Genomic DNA, 19317 nt, shown 5'->3' with positions numbered 1-19317 from the left:
CTTGAGTGTGTCACGTGCAAATGTCACATGCAAACTCATCTGTGATAAATCCTCTAGATGGGTTACAGAGAAGGAAATTAAGAATGACGGGTCCAGAGTTTTCTCTTGAACCAGCTCACCCTCAGAGAACAGAAGTTCCTTGTGGAGCTCAAAACCTCACTGCCCTGCCCCCCAGGAAGGGACCTGTCTCCCTCCTGAGGAAACCAAGTGTCCCCTTCGGGGGAGACAAGAACAAAGCCTCCGGCGCTTGATCTCAGTGAGGCAGCTCCCTTTTGTGGGACACTCAGGATATGTTTTTCAGAATTTTACTTGGAATAGTGATCTGACTGTGGCCTCATTTTACGTTTGAAGAAACGGATGTGGAGAGGAGGATTTCCCTGTCTGCGGAGGCTCCTTGATGGCCACCCTCAGTTCACTGAGACAGCCCCAGCCTAGGGGTCTGTGCGCAGGTGGATCTGAAGGTCAGTCACCTATAGGACTTGAAAGTCCTCTGAGTAGAATGTAGGTTTTCCCCGGGGAGCCCTAGGAGAGCTCTCTGGGACTCCCTCAGGGCCGAATTAAGATCACCGGTCCCCATTCTCTCTTTCTGTGACTCTGCTGGATGTGTCGCTTTGCCCTGCCATGTTGAAACCGTTGAATTTTACTCGCATGCTGCCATTCCCCACAGAGGACCAGAGCGTCAAGTCGTTGCTTAGTCCATGATCCCTAATATGAAGCCTAAGAAAGGCCTTACTGTCTTATAATGGATAAGAGTTGAATTCCCTCTTCCCCTGTAATGCAGGAGTCCCCAACGCCTGGGCCATGGACCGGTACTGGTCCGTGGTCTGTTAGGAGCTGGGCCACATAGTAGGAGGTGAGCGGTGGGTGAGCGAGCGAAGCTTCATCTGTATTTGCATCTGCTCCCCAGTGCTAGCATCACTGCCTCAGCTCCACCTCAGACCATCAGGCATTAGATTCTCATAGGAGCACCGGTCCCTGGTGCCACAAAGGCAGGTGACTGTTGCTGCATTGTACAGTTGTGTCCATGCCTGACCTGGGGAAAGGAGAGATATGATACCTCTGAGAACCTTCCTGGTTTAATCCTTGCTTCAACCTAAAGCGATCAGTTGACTTGTGGTGTTGGAAGGTATGGGAATTCAGTGAGAAATATTTTAGCAGGTTTTAAGAAAAGAATCACATATATGAGTAGGAATAACCTTTTTCAAGTCACACCAATTATTAGCCCTCCATCTTCAGGGCAAAAGTTCTCTCTGCTCGGGAACAAATTTTGAAAAATAAGGGATTAGCATTCCTCCTCAGACTGCTTGTTTGTTGATGAGCCTCGTGCCTCACAGTTAATTCCTTTTAATTTAAAATGGGGCTATGATCTGTTTTCTTTCCTCCAATGGGAAAATCATAAGAATAGTTATTCTTGTTAATAAAAGTGACTTGGGAGCTTCAAAGAAATGTTGATGTGATTATTCCAATTAAAAGTGATCACCTATTCAAAGAACAAAACTTTTCTGTCTCACAGCCCAATTTGTACTGTCCTCATTTCCTTCAGAGTTCTCGCTCTTGAACTTGGTTACAGTGTTCAGTGCCGATGGGTAGATATATTGAGAGGAGAAAGGCTGGTGGGTGAGGTTGCGTGCTCAGTTATCACTGAACGCTGGTCTTGTACAGCTGGCTCCCAGTGCTCCGGGAGCCACTTACATAGAGATGACTTGACTTCGAAGCATGCCCAGTGTTTCTTAAGCTAAGGAAGACAATAACCATTTTATACCTGCTTAATATTTACTGCTTTCACATGTGTTTCTGCGTCTGTTGCTTACTTTACAATCCTGTGCGGTAGGTGTCAGTTATCACTGATTTCCAGGTGAGGACTATGAGTATTAAGCGTTTACCCAGTCTCAACTTTGAGTATATGACAGAATCAGGAAACAAATCAGTTTTTCCACCTCAGGTGCACCCCGTCTTTTTCCAGAAGGGTGGTCCTCAGGACAGCATCTCACCCTGCAGCTTCTCCATGTCTGTAATGGATGTTACCAGTACCTGTGCTCCGACTTCAGAAGATTATTCAAGAGTCAGAAGAAGTAAATTTGGAAACAATTTTGTAAACACTTAAAATGCTACGCAAATATATGTACTAAAATTATTACCATTCACAGTAAACTTAGATTCGGGTAAAACCTCTGACCATTTTTATTTTGGTGTGTTTAGCTATATAGGACTCTTACAGGGGTGCTTTTTTCCCTATGTTTAATGTATTTTTAAGTTATGTTTCTTGTCTTGTCAGACTGATGTTCCTATTCCTGTTGAACCCAGTGATGTTTCACAAACATCGAGCAGACGTGACAGCTTAGCTGCCTTCTCAGTTGACTGAGATTACCCCAAAAGGGATACGGAATTCCTCCCGCCCCAGCTTTCCTTATATCCAGATGGTCCCAGTTGTTTTCCATCAAATTCCAGCATGAACCTCATAATTAATTTTCCTGTGTTTTTTTCTAACCTGGGGTCACAGGTTAAAGTTATTGCTACAATTTCAGGGAGATTCCTTTAAAAATGAGATAGTATATTCCTCTTTGTGGGGAAAGTTAAGAAATGTCTAGTTTGTACCGAAATATGATTTCCAGAAGTTCCGAGTTACATCTTGCTGAGATGCATTGGGAAGGAGGGAAAAGAAATGTGATCTAAGGAAAGATGTGGGCACATGGAATCAGCTGTGATGTCACCTCGACGTCATCCATGTCACTGCCTCTAATGCAAGGCAGCGTACTGCTGTGCATGCACAGCTAAGAATAACTGATGATATTGATCATCGCATTCTGAGAAAAAAAGAAGGTTCTGAACAGTATATTCACGACCATTAGCTACCTTTCAAATTAAATAGTTTTCCTTTGCAGAATCCCCCAAAGGGTGTCAGTCTCTAAAAAGAAAATTGCCATGTTCTGCAGCAGAGGGAACTTGTGACTCAGAGGCAGAAACACTGTTTACCAGGGCAAAGCCCAGAGGACCAGCAGCCAGAAACCGTGGGTTTTGCTCTATTGAGTAATAGAAACTTCCAGCCTGAAGAGGGTGCAGGGTTTGCAGCTCTTACTTTGTCCATCTGAAGAGAATATGACAGATGTCTCTATCCAAAGACACTGTTCATGGTAATTAAACTTGATGTACCCTTCAAGGAGTCTATCTTAAGGTCCAATATCTATCTATCTATCTATCTATCTATCTATCTATCTATCTATCTTCTGTCTGTCTGTCTATCTATCTATCTGTATGTATGTATGTATGTATTTATCTTAATCAGTCTTCACCAAAACCTGCAGGAGAAATGTTATCTCCATTTTACAAAGAAGGAAAATGAGGTTTAAGGAGGTCAAGTAATATGAACAAGGTCACAGAGCCAGTAAAAGCTGGAGCTAGGATTCAAATGCAGCCTAGTGTCTTTGTCCTTATGTCACATAGTCATCCTTAGAGGTGGTCATAGAAGGGGCCAAGGGTGTTTAAAGAAAAGCTGTCTGGGAAGGACACTTAGTCAAGCAACCGAAAGTCACTACTTCAGAGACATGTTCCTTGACTTTCCACGTAGACCAGGTGCCCGCTCAGCCTTCACTGTTCTTTTCAGCACGTCTTGTTTCTCATATGTAATTTGGGTTCATTACTACATGTGTAATACGGAAAAGGATCATAGAAGATAAGTTGGGTCCCAGCTACCCAGAGCCATTTACTCTTTTCATTGAAGTAAAAAGTACATAACATAAAATGTGCCATTTTTAAATGTATAGTTCAGTGGCATGAAGTACATTCACATTGCTGTGCAAACGTCATCGCATCCATCTCCAGAACTGTCATCATCTCAAACCGAAACTCTGTTCCCATTACACAGTAACACCCCCTCCTCCTCCCCCAGCTCCTGCACCCACCATTCTACCTTCTCATTTACTTTGTAGGTCTCATTGGACAGGCGTATCTCTTTGGGTGTTTCACTAACTTAAAGTGCTCTAAAGTAAAATTTTGCTAACTCCTGAAACTTGTTTCTTTTCATCCTGCATTCATCCCCACTCTGTTTCCTTGTCTTTCTCATTTTAGGAAATAGCACCACCATCAACTAGTTCACCAAGTATAGAAACTTAGGACTCATTTTTTAAAAATAAACTTTTTAATTTTAGCATTGGCTTAGATTAAATGGAAGAGTTATAGAGATAGTACAGAGAATTCCCATATATGCCCTCACCTAGTTTTCCGTTTCAATATATGTTAATATGAAACATTTGATACAACCAATGAATTGATATTGTTATATTATTATTAACAAAAGCCCATACATTATTGGGATTTCCTTAGTTTTTACCCAATATCCTTCTGAGATTCCTACCAGGTACTACAATAAATGAACTTGTCATGTTCTCCTTAGGCTCCTGACACTGACAGTTCCCCAGACTGTCCTTGTTTTTTGATGACTTTGACAGCTGTGTGGAGTCCTGATCAGATATTTTGTGGAATGCTCCTCAATTTTGGTTTGTCTGATGCTTTTCTCTGAGGCTATGGTTTAGACTGAGGCTATAGTTTCTGGGCAGGGAGACCACAGAGGATCAGGGGTACATGGCACTTTTGGAGAAGGGAATTTTCCCCTTAACCCTTTGAGTCTTTATGACCCCTGGAGTAATAATAAAATTGGCACAGGATCAAATTAACAGGAGAAAAACCAGTTAAATACGTACAATCAGGAGATCATAAATGATGCTCAGAGAAATGATTGAAGCAGGCAGCTTTGTATACTTTTTTGACAAACAATAAATTTGTAAAGAATTGACAGAACCAAGAAACTTAGGTTTGAGTGCTCATTAGCAAGCAACCTAAACAAGGAGAGAGTTTGGGGGTAGTAAATAAGTAGTGGGTAACAAGGTTTGTTTATACAGGCTTTTGGCCCTGAATTCCTTAACTCTGGTGATAAGAGTGTCTCTCTCAGTCCTGTTGGAAAAAGGAGGACACAGTTCACCAGGGAAATTTGCTTCCTGCATCCAAGGAGACAACAGAGGGACAATGTGCTCTCCCGTCACTGGTTGCTTTTCAAGTAACTTTAGTTCAAAATAATCAATATGCCCTTATGGGATATTTTGGGGCAGCCCTGCCTCGGGCCCAAAATCCATCAACATGACTTGTCGTTGATGATGTCAAGCCTGGTCGCTTGGCTGAGGGAATGTTTGCAATGGCTCATTTTTTATTCTTCCCTCCCTTCTCTCATTATACGCCTTATCATGGTCTTCAGTGCGTGATCTCGAACTTCCCATCTCTCCGGCCTCATCTTGAGCCTGCCTTAATCATGTTTTAGCCATCCTTGTTTGCCTTTCAGTTTTTTGAACATGATATGCCCTTTTCTGCTCAGAATATATGCCATATACTGTTCTTGTCGCAGAGGACCTTGTCGTGCTTAGCATAGAAAGCATCTTCTTATTATTCAGTCTGATTATCTGCTACTCCACAAAAAGCCTTTCCCTGCAAATCCAGTCTAAAATAATGGCTTGGTGTATAAGCTATCTTAGCACCTTGTCTAGTTCTTTCTTGGAATTTAATGCAGTCATCTGTGTAACTTTTACTTTATGTCTTTAATATCCCACTGGAAGGCAGGGATAAGAGCCCTCTAATTTACCACTGAATCACAGGGCCTAAAATGGTATCTTGTATACAGTAGATTTTAACACTGGTTAAATGAATGAATGACTCATATTGTCTTAGATAAATGCCAAGTTTGGCTTTGAAAGATGAGGGGAAAGACACAAGATTGGATAATTCTTTTTATATTTGTTTTCTTAAATTATTGATGGTTTTCTTAAATTATTGATGGTTGGTGAATTGCGTTCATTTAATGTATTTAATATCGGTTATCTTCCTTGCTTTGATACCGAATGAAGAAGATTTACTTTCTGTGACAAAGAAAAACTGTTATCTCACTCATCAGTGAGATGATATTCATCTTATGAGACCCTAGCTGGGTTATTATGCTTGATGGGCCCTGAATATCAAAATGGTGCAAACTAATAGGTAAATCTTAAAGGAAACAAACAAATGAACAAACAAACATCCATAGCATGAGCAGAATGGAGAATACTTGCCTGAGCCTAAAAGCAAACAGTAAGTTTGCTTTTAGTAAGTTAATTTGGGCCCAGATATGGTAAGGGTAAAGCACCAAAATGGTGCAAAGTTCGAGATATTTGAAGATGTCTAAGGGTGACACCAAGGAAGAAAAAATAAGGTATTCTTACCACAGTTCTTTTACAGTGACATTAGATTAAGGGTTCATGTCTCATCTCTCCTCTGTCTTGTGAAACAAAGAAAAGTCCATCTGTCCTCCTCTTCTCTCTTTTTAAAGCTATCATTCCACTGACCTTGAAATTGCCATCAGACTTCCTGGAACAGCCCTCCACTCTACTCACCACCCCCTTCCCATCTGACCTCTGTCTCCCCCACCCCCACCCCCCACTTTACTGACAGTGGCACATACATTTTTCTTAGTCCCGTGGTCTTCCTAGGGCTGATCATTTTAGATTGGTGAGAGGTGCTGCAAAGACTTGCAGCAAAAATTTGTCTGAGAACGCAGGAAGCAGACATCATCTTTCCATAATGCTGCAGCATTTCTGGAAGTGATGCAGGACAGGGCAAATTTCCCCCAAGTGATAGGGGGACCAAGCTCTGTACCGCGAGAGAAGAAGAGGGTCCTTTGGCAGAGAGTGCAGAAGAAATTCAACACACACACACCAAAGTTAGAGTCAGAAGGAAAGCTTATAGAAAAGGGTAACACTCCAGACAGTGTGGTCTCCTCTCAGAGGCAGAGAGCGAGAGGGAGAGGGAGGGAGAGACAGAGTAAAGGCACTGAGAGGGACCCTAAGTGTTCAGAGAATTCAGTTCATATGTCATTCTTCAGTTCCCATTTCCTTTGACATGGGCATACAGTGAGGAAGGGGAAGCGTAAGTAGCATGAAGAGGTAAGAATATGTAGAGTGAAAGGCCCGCTGGCGGTTCCCAGCCTTGAATCCTTAGGTTCCACATGGTTTTAACCATAAGGAATGACTCTCGGTTCCTGTTTCCCCTTCACAGGTGTGGGGAATGGGTTGTTAGCAATCCCAGCAGAAATCTTCCTTTGCTCTGAAGGTGTCCTCCTGGCCTGGCTGCAGGGCTGATCAGCATATTGCAGCCTCTGAATGTAGCTTGATTAACATTTTAATTCTCTTGCCTCCTCCCTACATTAGAAGGACTCATTAGAACAGGCAGTTGCCTGAATTAAAATAATCTCCATTGGTTGATCATAATGATTTAGAATTCAGATAATGGTGCAAACTCTTTCTTTTTACTACTTGCTCACTATTTAGACCACAGAGTCACCAGTTAGGCCAGAGTTACCTGGGTCCACCTTTCCCCTTCCCGCGTTGCTCTTGGATAGAATTTTTGCTTCTTCAAGGGCTTGTGCCTGATAATCAAGCTCATTGAGGCCACTGAAGATCGTGGTACCTAGATCCAGCCTCAAAGCCAGGTAGGTGGATCTCTGCAGTCCTGCTGCCTATGGAAGGAGGAAGTGTAGGCAAACAAGCCTTTTACCTGACATTATAACTATCTGGGCTTAATTTCAAGTTGTTATTATACTCATAGAACACCTTCCTCCCTGAGGCAAATAAGGGATGGGCTGAGGGGTTATGCTGACCTGGGAGCTAAAAAGAAGGGATTTGGTAGATAGGGAGGAAAGGAACTCTTGGGAGTACAGGGAAGTAATTGTAATTGATTATTGGGTGTGAAAAACTCTTCATAAATACTCCTTGTATTTTATTCTGCCCTTCTTTTATATCTATGTCCTCAATTTTTCTTCTTTCATTTTTTCCTCTTTGTATGCTCTCTCTGCTCTTGTCTCTCGACCGGTTCAAGACTACTTTTTTCCCTACTCTAAAGCCATGGTATTTATTACCAAAAAGTCTTATTGGCTCTTCTTGGTTTCATCATCATCAAACTATGCTCAACTTGGAGGTGACACCTCTTCATATGGATCATTATATAAAATCATGGGAAGGTACAAAGTATATTAAAATGCTAACAGCAAAAGTAGGTAATCTCAAAATACCTTCTCTGACCATTTTATGTAGAATGATACTGATGATAACATCACGATCATCATAATAGATATATCGAGGGGAGTATGTGAATCAAAATACTCTCAAAGGATATACAGAAATGCAATATTGGTCATTTCTCAAAGAAAAACATAGTGAACTTTCATTTTATAAATTTTGGAGTTCTATTTCAATTTTTGCAATGTGTATGCATTTACTTCTTCATCAGAAAGAAAATGTCCTTAATGTTTTCAAACTATAAACAAAGGTTAGCTGTTGTATTTCATAAGCATCCAGCATTTCACTCTGCCCATCCACCAGTCCTCACGAATTGTTTAGAAAGGACAGTAGTTCTTCAACAGGGCCTGATTGCCATGGTTGTCAAGTAGCAGCGTAAGGAAACTAACATACTGAAGGCTGTCACTGAGTGTGCTTTACATTTGCAGTTCAGCTCGCTTAAATTTTCTTTTTCCTGAGTCGGTATTCCGTAACTTGCAGTGCTTTGGAATATATAGGCATCTCATTGCATCCTAGAGTTGGAAACTTTTTCGAGGATCAGCAGAGGAAATTAGAACAGAATATTTTTTCTGTATGGATGCAAACATTCCTGGAAATTTACGCATATATACTCACAATGTTATACAAAACATTTTCATAATATTAGTCTTTATTTGATCTTTAATTTGGGCCTGTGTGTAGAAATATAAAGCTTTTTGCTTAAAATTGATCTCATTTCCAATATGATAAAATTTACATGTGTCCTATAATGCATAATTTTGCACATATGTAATCAGAATCTAAGTTCTAACAATTTTACAGAACGCTCTTAAAGTGAAATATAATTTGCAATCTTCCAGTTTTTAGCAGTTCAGTCTTCCGCTGTTTCTTGGTATAAGCTTAAAGCTACAAACATTTTCCCTCATTCCATTCCCATCTCCCCATTAGTCCAGGAGTTAAAATGCAGAACCGATAGGCAGGTTCTGTGAGCCTTTTCTGATGTTTCTGCTTTTTTGGCCATGCTGTTTCTGTCTATGGCTCAGTTTATACTTCTTAGGGTGGATTCTTTGAAATTAAATTTAATAATTCTGTTATTAAACAATTGGAGTTTTATTCTTAATTTGCTCATGGTCCTCTGTCTATCTCCCCTGGTTGCAATAGCAAGATTCACCCAGTTTAAACTTTCCTGCTTTTGTACCCTCTTCACCCTGCCTCTAGCCCCTAACATGATATTTCTTTCGTAAGTTACTTTGTCCTTTTTATGGCAAAAAAGCTCAAATGTCAAATCGTGTTTGATGGGTTAACCCGCCCTTTTGCTGATAACGTACTATTATTAATGTGATTCTGTTTTATCGCAGCTTTGCTTTGTTTAATGAAACACTTGTAAACTTCTTTTGCACCTTTAAAAAGTAAAGAATCCAGTGGGATGCCCAAGCAATATTCTCAACTATTTGATGTTCAAATAAAGAACTAAATGGAAAAAAAAAAGTATAGTCACCATTATATAAAATATGGATTGGACTCCAGTAATTTTAGGAATATAATGCTCGGCTTCTCTCGGGGGCTGGGGGAATGAATGTGTGGTATGTGCTGTGTTGGGGGGACTTCTTGGGTGGATTGTTTCCTTGAACATAAAATTTTTGTTGCCTGTTCCATGCTTCGTATAGTCCAGGGCTTCGAGAGTATAATAAAGACTTGTCTATTTCTTGTAAGCTAGTGCAAGAGGGAAATGAAAACATTTGGACAGTTAGGAATTACCTCTAAATCTTTCTAAAATAAATAATAGACTGGTTCATAAAGAACCAGTCATCTGGGATTCAGTCTCATCTGAAAAGGAGACCGTTGAACTGGATGACTTCTAAAATATCCATGAGATGATATTCATCAGAGGGAGTTGGAAAGTCAATCTCAGTTTCTATTATATAGAAAAGCCCTGTCCCACAATTCTTTCATAGATAGAACATGATTCCTCAATGATTTTGAAAAGGTGAAAATAAATGTTGCTTTCCTGAATTCTCATGAATCCCCTGAATTCCTCGGTGTAATCTAGATCTAGGAAAACATAATGAAATCTTCTAGTATATCTAAAGAGAAGGCTCATTTTCTCACAAGAATGGGTTATTTTTCTAGGTAGAATGTTATATTCTCCAGGCTGGAAGATTTTTAAGTAAATCGTAAGCCTGTACACCCCAGAGAGTGATAAGGGTCAGTGCTTATAGAGTTAGTAATTCTGCCTCCATGTGTGTGTATGTGCGTGCACGTGTGCACGTGTGTATTTTCTTGTGTGCAGTCACCTCTGTGTATTCAGAGTAGTTTTAGCTAAAAATGAAAAGCACACAGGAATATCTGCAGGGTTATGGAATCTCAGATGAGGTTGAGGAATCACTAGTGGGGGAACAGGATGTGTTTGCTAAAGTAAAGTAGTTCAGAACAACTCGACCAAGTTGATGAGCCCGTGAGTGGTGGTGATGTGGCTTCATAGGTCGGCAATGACACACTATCAGGAGCCTTTCATGTTGCCTGAGGTTGAGCGAAGCATCATTAAAGGGTTAATCAAGAGGTAGGAATGATTGATTTGTGTTTAAGAGAAATGACTGTGTTTGAAGAATGCAAAATGATTTCAAAAGAAGAAAAGCTGCAAAGAGGGAGGCCAGATAAGTCAATGAGGTGGCAAGGAGAGGATGGATTGGAATTAAAGAGAAAGGACAGATTGGCCTGGGTGGTTGGGTATTTGTGGTGGTGGTAGCGGCCATGGTAGTAGGTTGGCCCAAAAAATGAGACCAAAAAGCAGTTAGGTCTGTGGGATAGGCATTCGGGTGATGGAGATGGAGCCAGCCTCCTGAGAAGGATGATTAGTTCAGTTCTGAACATTCGAGTTTGAGGAACCCCCATTCGTGCTTAGAGGAGGGTTAGGGTAAGCTGTCAGACATACAGGTCTCAGGAGAGAGATCTGGACTGAAGACAGGCACTTCGTATTCACCATCACATTCAAGGCACACTGCCATTGCGTGTGTATATTCACATGTAAACAGTTTATGTTCAATGCATTTTTGTCTCCAACTCAACAGTTCTCGCGCTGTTTTCCTTCAGGAAGTGAAATTGCCACATGGTGACATAAAAGGACAGATTTGCAATGAGCTCCTGAGCTGGAAAGCGGTGCTAGGTCCCTTTCCTTAATTGAGAACAGTTTATCTTTTATTCATTTCCCTGCTTTTGTTTTCTGTGTTTGCCTCCTGAATATCTAGGTGTAACTCAGAGGATAATTAAAGGGTGTGTGGTTGTACCACTGTTAGAGCCATTTTTAGCAATCATTAATAATAGTCATGAAAAGTAAAAGCAGACATGGCTTTTGTGATATTTCACAAGGGAGAACTCGAATTTGCATATCTGCACGTCACCATTTTTACTTTCGTGTAAACCTAATCACAGTTTCTCCCCACTTTTGTTCTTCATTTATATCACCCCTCAATGTGTTTTTAGCAAGTTTTTTAAAAATAAGAATGCTGGCTACAAGAAAATAAAATTCTAAATGTCATTGCTATCTAAAATCAACATCTTATCTAATTTTATGCCCGTTTCTGCAGTGGAATCACAAAGGCTGGCTTATACTGGGATATACAGGCTTCTCTTAAATACTTTGGGCCACATTGTGATGGCAATAAACGCATTCCCGTGATCTTATTTCTGGTCATTAGATACTTTGCCGGAAGTGTTGAAACTTAATTTGACAGAAAAACAAAAAGTTGGAATTAACATGGAAGAATAAGAAATATTTTTTCAAGGTTTATGTATTTCTTATAGTCCAAATTTTTTTGGGGGGAGGGGCGGAATGTTTATCTGATAAGCTCATGTTGGCATCATGCACTTGATTAAAAGTAGAATTAAAAACGTGAATTTATCAGTTGTTAAATGCTTTCAGTGTGGTGTTAAATCTAGAAAATACTTTTAATTTGATGACAAGCTATCTCCATTGACAAGCGCTAAAAACATTTAGCAGATGAGATTGTTTAGGTCATATCAATAACCAGTTTTTTGGTACGTTGATGTTTCATTCATGCAGTTAAATATTTCACATTGTTAAATCTCTGAGACTGTGGCTTGAATATTCAAGTGTGTGTTGATTTTGTGTGTGTGTGTGTGTGTGTGTTAATTAATAGATTATCTGGAGGCATTTCTGTGATCCTGCTAGAGAAAGGATGAGCCAGTTCCAGTGTCTAATTCATTATCAAGGTTAGAGAAAAAGTAGCTGGCTAAGAAGGACAAGACATACCTTAATTCATAGTAAATAGAAAGTAGGATAAAGGATTTATTCAATGTCTGTTGAGTGCAATAGATTCTGAAGGCAGCAAATTGATACACAAATTGGTAAATTAAAAGGCTAAAATGAACAGTTTTTATTTGTTATTCATGCTAAACAAAATAAGTCAAAAAAATTGAGAACCATATGATTTCACTCATATGTAGGATACAAAACTGAAAGCAACAAACAAATAAGACAAGCAAAATCTCATAAACACAGACAACAGTTTCGTGGTTAGTCGAGGGAAAGGGGGGCTGGTGAGTCAGATAAGGATAATGGGGATCAAATGTATGGTGGCAGAAGGAGATCTGACTTTGGATGATGAACACAGAATGCAATGCATAGATAATAATATTATTGAATTGCACACTTGAAACCTATATAATTTTATTAACCAGTGTCATTCCAATAAATTTAATAATAATAAACCCATCACTGTTAACTATTGAGATGAACACTGTAGTGAAAGATTTCAAAGAGCTTTAACTTTGGTTGCTAACATAAGAACAGACATAAAACAATTCCAGAAGAACAGAAAATTCTAAAGAGTTATAGAGAGTATATTTTATGTGATAAAGTTGTGTTGGCTCATTTATGGCTTATCGTGAATTTGTTGTGCTACACAAATACAAAACATCAGTTATTATTCTCATGAAAATTACCACAAGAATATGCAATTCTGAATTTCGATGTTTTGATTATATTCTTATCTCTCATACTTTATAATGTATGTGATTTTAATACTAGGCTAGTGGGCATAGACCATTGCTCTCAAAAAATGAGCAGTTTAATGAGGAGTTCTTACAGATATGTTGCTCTTATTATTTAAAAATAAGAACTGATTCTGTATTGAAATTTCATCGTTTGGCAAACTGAAAACAACTCCTCCATTGGGAACGTAAGAGAACAGCATAGAACACGTGGTGTTAGAGCAAGAAACACAAATGACCGCTTATTAACTTTTTAATGTGAATAATTGGCTTTGCCCTCAGAAGGATCTAGACCACTGATTCTAACTCAGCGGGTTTTGTGGTGAGCCTGCCAGGGATTCTCACTCACCTGCCTGATCTCCATACTGCCAAAATGAGATAAACAAGATGAAAACTTTTCTAAGATAGATCACATCTTTGCACATCTGTTAGTTACCTAATTCACATCACTGAGGGCCAGAATATGTCATTCAGTCCAATTAAACAGTTAAGGAGGCATTGATTTAAGAGGTGTGAGAAGTATTCCACCACTCCCTTTAAAAACAATGTAGCAGGCCTATATAGAGAATATTAAATTCTGCATCCTTCTTCCTATCGTGTTTATGTGCATTGTATGTAAAATATAAAATGTAGTAATCCATCCCCTGTTTTACAGTTCCTTGAGGGTAAAGACCTGTGTTTGAGAATATCAGAATCTTCAGAGTAAATATTTGGAAGCAATGATACTAAAAGAGTAATATGGATTAGGTGACAAACATTAGATATAGGTACACTCATAGCTTTAAAAGCGAGTGTTCATGCAAATTTCTCTAGCAAATTTCTGGGGGAAGAGAAATACTGAAAAGGATCTGATTCAAGAAGAAGAATAACGTCCTTTAATCAGGAGTGCTTAGTTTTTATTGTTGTCATTATTTCTCCTTTCGTTTTCCAGAGGCATAGAAGACTGTTTAAATAAACAAAAACCCAGAAACCTAGTGAGCCATTTTGTTTGCATGAATTAATAGGTTCTTGAAAAAGTAGAAATGTACAGTGGGTTTGCATCTGTATTCAAGGTAGAAATGGATTGAGGCAATTCAGACACACAGGAACTTGAGAGGCAAGTGTCCGATGTCACTGTGGTTTTGCCATCTAGACAGATTTGAAAACACACAGTAAATACTGACCAAAGGAGAAGAAAAACATGCATTTCTTCATCCAACAAATATTTATGTAGCATCTATCATGTGCCAGGGTTGAGTGAGTCAAACAGACCAGCAGCTGCTCACATGATCCTGGAGTATAGTGACGTGTCTATCAGTGATTTTTGGACATTGATGAACCCACTTTGGCCCTTCCCTCTGCCATTCTTCCTCTTCTCCATTACTATTACTAGAAACATACAACTGCTGTTTGATCCCATTTGTTGTAAGGACCTATTCCTTTAGCTTCTCAATGAGTTAATTTATTAAACCAACAATATGAAAAATTTCTTAAATGTATAAGCTTTGCAACTTACAAAGAATTTGCACACACGTTATCTTATTTATAGGTCACAAAATTCCTCTTCTTGTTTTCAAATAATACATGGAGAGATATGAACTTAGGGGCTGAGTGACTTGCCAAGATGCTGCTGGTTATAAATTGTTAGAGCCCCAAGATGAGACTGCAATTCAGATTTCATGAAACAAGAGTGTGTGCATATCTCTGAGTGTACGAATCTATTCCATAGCCAGATAGGAAGTACTGTCAGTGGATTGGCTCATTCTTTCCTCCTGTACATAATGAAATGGTATTCTTAGTTAAATTAGATTAGATAAATGAAGAGCTGTCTTTAATACAGCAGCTTCCCATTACCAGATCATTGCTTTTTTCATGGCTTTCAACAGGCTCCAGGATCTTCTGTGCACCATCAAAGCCTACTCTCAGATCAACTATGAAAATAATCATTTACTACTAATATTCATACTGTGATCTTTCTTTTAAACTCAACTATCTGTCTACCCATTTTTGCAGTCCGTTGCCAATAATTAAGATACTTAGAATCATTTCAGAATTAATAATTAGTATAAATTTCAGAAGAGTTTTGATTTAGACAGCAACTTCATAAGAAGTAAGAAGTTAATCTGTAGTGTCTTCCAAGGGTATTACCTTTTATTTTTTATCTCTTCTCTAATTGAAAAATAATAGACATAGCTACAGTTAAACACATTTGAAAATCAGAAGCAGATGGAATGCATCTATCTATCTTTTTAAAGTATAGTTGGTATACAATATTATATTGGCTATATTAATTTCATGTGTACAGTGTAGTGATTCAACATTTTTATACCTTACGATGTGATCACCCCACTTATTCTAGTAATCATCTGTCACCATGCAAACTTATCACAATATTATTGACTATATTCTCCTTTACCATTTTCACCCATCTCTCTACCCTGTCCCTTCTGGTAACCTCCTTTTGGTCTCTGTTTCTATGAATCTCTTTTTGTTTTGTTTGTTTTGTTTTCTTAAATTCCACAGATAAGTGAAGCCATACAGTATTTGTCTTTCTCTCTCTGGCTTATTTCACTTAGCATAATACCTTCTAAGTTCATCCATATTATCACAAATGGCGAGATTTCATTCTTTTTTATTGCTGCATAATATTCTATTGTATATATATAAACACCACATCTTCTTTATCCATTCATCTATTGATGGACATCTAGAATCTTGGTTATTGTACATAATGCTACAATGAACACATGGGTACATATATCTTTTCAAATTAGTGCTTTGGGGTTTTTTTTTTTTTTTTTTTTTTTTTTTTAATAAATACTCAGAAGTGGAAGGGCTAGGCCATGTGGTAGATCTATTTTCAGTTCGTTTTTGAGGAATCTCCATACTGCTTTCCGTAGTGGCTACACCAATTTGCAGTCCCACCAGTGATGCTGAGGGTAAGTGTATTTAAACACAATCTTTCCCTCGTCCTTTAAACTCATGCCATCTATACAGGTACTTCCTCTCCCTATGCCTTAAGGACATCCTAGGGACAGTGGCTGTTTTGGGGGAAGATATAAATGCAGAGCTCTAGAGCAGCCAGAGTACCCATCTGCTAGGGGCTGAGGAGCACAGCAGGAGTAAGCAGAGCAAAAAGCAAAAAACAAACAAACAAACAAACTCCAAAGATCCCTTGAAATGCAGCTCCAGGGGTACCAGGAACAGGCTACAGCAAGGATAGAACAGCCTTAGGACAACTGTGAATGTAAAAGGGCAAATCATAAACAACTAGCCCTTAAAAGTTGGTTGGAGTCCCAACCCAAAGTCAGTTTTTACACATGACTATTTACTGGGCATTTTTCTCTGATTATGTAAGTACAGAAAACAACTAATTAGGAGCACGTTCGTTGAACTTTGAAATTCCACAGCAAGACGCAAATGTTTGGCCACCAAGTATAGTTTGCTATGTTTGTTATACGGCAACCACAATTTTGTACTCTCTGGACCTTTATGATGATAAGGTAGACACGGCATGCAATTTTTTGCTGGTTTCCTTGTTCATTTTTCTTTATTAAAGGCAAAATGTTCAAGCTTGGCATTAATCTGGAGTCTGGGAAGCAGACATCATGGCCAGGAGCTTTAAAGTGGGCCAGAAATGGAAAACGGATGGAGGAAATTCTGACAGAGAAGACCAAGGACAGAACCTGACTTGGTCTAGTGTAGATGTAGGCTGTGTGTTCTCCAGCCAACGACGGTGAAGAGGAAGGCGCTCCCCTCCCTTTATGGAGACTTTGCTGGTTTGGAAAGTTCACTGTTCGACACCATGGATCTCCAGGTGGGTCACGTTTTGAGATACACCAACCTGGAGGACTCCATGCTGTTGAGCTGTTCACAAGCACCGGACACTTCTAACCCCATCTTCTCAGGAATTAAACTGTGTCTTCCTTAATGTATATGCAAATCTTCAAAAAGAAATCTCTTCCCTCTTTCAAAAATGGTGGCACGCTTCCCACCTCTGCATCAAAGTATGTTGTTTTTATGGATATTAAAGCTGGTGTCACAATGTACTCTACTATAAAAGGATTTATCTTCATAAAAGCTAATTAAAAATGAGTATAAGTACCATATTTGTGAATTTTAGTTATGGATAGCAGGGGAGTTTTAAGTAGTAGGTAAGTCTAGTATATAAAACAATGCATTTTTTCAAAAATTTGAACTTATTGGACTTGGTATACGTTATTCATAAATAATGAAAAATGTCCCTTTGCAATAAATATATTTCTTGATTTATTTCTTGATTTGTTTCTTTTTAAATTGGGTAGATATTTTATATTCATGTTGTAAAACTGTTACTATAACTATTATATTGTTATAAAACAATAATATTGAAGCATTCATTATTGTTATAGTTTAATAAGAATTCTAGTAGTCTTTTATCAGTGGTATGGAATTGTGATTTGGATTAAGGTAGGTGTTACATATGATATTAATAAAATTGACTTTTTTCAAGGTGTTTTTAATGCATTGGGATTTGTATATATATTGTTATTGGAACTGTTAAGTGATATATCAAATTTTAGTTTTCCTAATAGTAACACATTTTCAAATTCAGTGGTTTTAATTGTCGTGATATGTTGCTCTATTAAATGTACTGTTGAATTCCATTTGCTACTATTTTATCAAAGCTTTGTGCATTTCATTCATAATTGAGATTGATTTAAAGTTTAAAAAGTTGTTTTTGAGCTACATTTGGTTCATATTTACATCATTTACACAGATTGCATAAAATTGATTGGTGGCTTCCCTCTTTTCCTTATGCTGTTGAAGAGTTTATAGAGCGTGAGGGTTATTAATTCTTTAAATGTTTGAATAATCCACCTTTTTTTGTAAAAAGCTCAAATCCTTTTTTACAAAAATTTAAAAAATTGATAATATTTTTCTGAGCCATTCAATTCATATTTTATATACCTTAATTAATTCTGATAAATTATGAATTTCCTATTGAATATCTAGTTAATGAAAATGCTTTGTCACGGCCAGGCCACCCTGAACAAGCCCCATCTCGTCTGATCTCGGACGCTAAGCAGGGTTGGGCCTGGTTAGTACTTGGATGGAAGACCACCTAGGAAGACTAGGTGCTGTAGGCATAAAAAATAAAAAATAAAAGATTGTAAGCTGACAAGGTCTTTGCAATCTGTGAGGTCAACCAACGGTTGCCTCGCCTAAAAAAAGAAAATGCTTACAATTTTTATCAAATAATTGTACATATGATTCTGTTAAACTTGATTATTCTCCAAATCTGCTATTTTCTTTTTTCTTTTTCTAGTTTTAGTTGTGCTTTTCTCATGATTTTTTTTTGATGAGGTTTGCCACAGTTTCGTGAATTTTTATTGTCTTAATTCTGTTGCTTTTGATTTTATAATTTATTACTTTATTTTTTGTAGTTGCTTCTTTCTAATTTCATAGAGATTTTTGTGACCCTCCTTTTTAAAACATCTTGAGTTGAACACTAGTTTCTTCTTTTTAAAAAAATCTTACTTGTTCGGTATTGAGAACATTAACAACTATGAATTTGTCTCAGACAATTGCTTTGGTCTCATCTAAAATTTTTAAATGTTCTGGTTAATAAGAACATGGACCTAGAGCAAGGCAGGCTTAAGTTTGATTTTTGCACATATTGTGACAGGAACTTTAACTTATTTTCTTCTCTTGTAATTTATAGTAAACATACTTTCCTTACCATGCTTTGCAAGATTAAATGAGATCCTCTATTTGTAAGAATATAGTACAATAACAGCAAAATCAAATGCTCAACACAAATAGTATTTGTTGAAATTATAGTTTGGTTTTTCTTTTAACTCAATAATCACTTTAACATTTAATATCGAAAGTGTCGAATATCATTTGCTTTTCTCTTTTAAAATTTTCTTATAAATTTCAAATTTTATCGCATTTTGGTCAGAAATGTGGCCTTATAATGTCTACTTTTTAACATTTTCTCAGTTTTTTAGTTTCTGAATTTGGTAATTAAAAAGAAGATTCTATTCTTTGTTAAAGAAAGCTGTGGTAAATAAGGGTAAAGGGAGAAAAACATGGTGATGGAGGGAATTTAACTTAGGGTGGTGAGTGTACAATGCAATAGACGTATGACATATTAATTGTACACTTGAAACCTATATAATTTTATTAACCAATGTCACCCCAATAAATTTAATTTAGAAAAAAATAAATAAAAATTTAAAAGAGAGCCAGTTATATACACACATATACAAACATG

General features: G+C 38.0%; 1 protein-coding gene and 1 pseudogene across 1 annotated transcript in view; both read left to right on the top strand.

The window, feature by feature from the left end:
* The window catches only part of CHRM2 (cholinergic receptor muscarinic 2), a 125385-nt gene that overhangs the window by 17604 nt on the left and 88464 nt on the right, over positions 1-19317 (top strand). The window lies entirely within an intron of this gene.
* On the top strand, positions 18069-18187 carry LOC111739283 (annotated as a pseudogene).

This window comes from Pteropus vampyrus, unplaced genomic scaffold, assembly GCF_000151845.1.
Source record: "Pteropus vampyrus isolate Shadow unplaced genomic scaffold, Pvam_2.0 Scaffold48, whole genome shotgun sequence".
NCBI lineage: Eukaryota > Metazoa > Chordata > Mammalia > Chiroptera > Pteropodidae > Pteropus > Pteropus vampyrus.
Note: the sequence above shows the minus strand (reverse complement) of the source record. Positions and strands in the feature narration are given on the sequence as shown.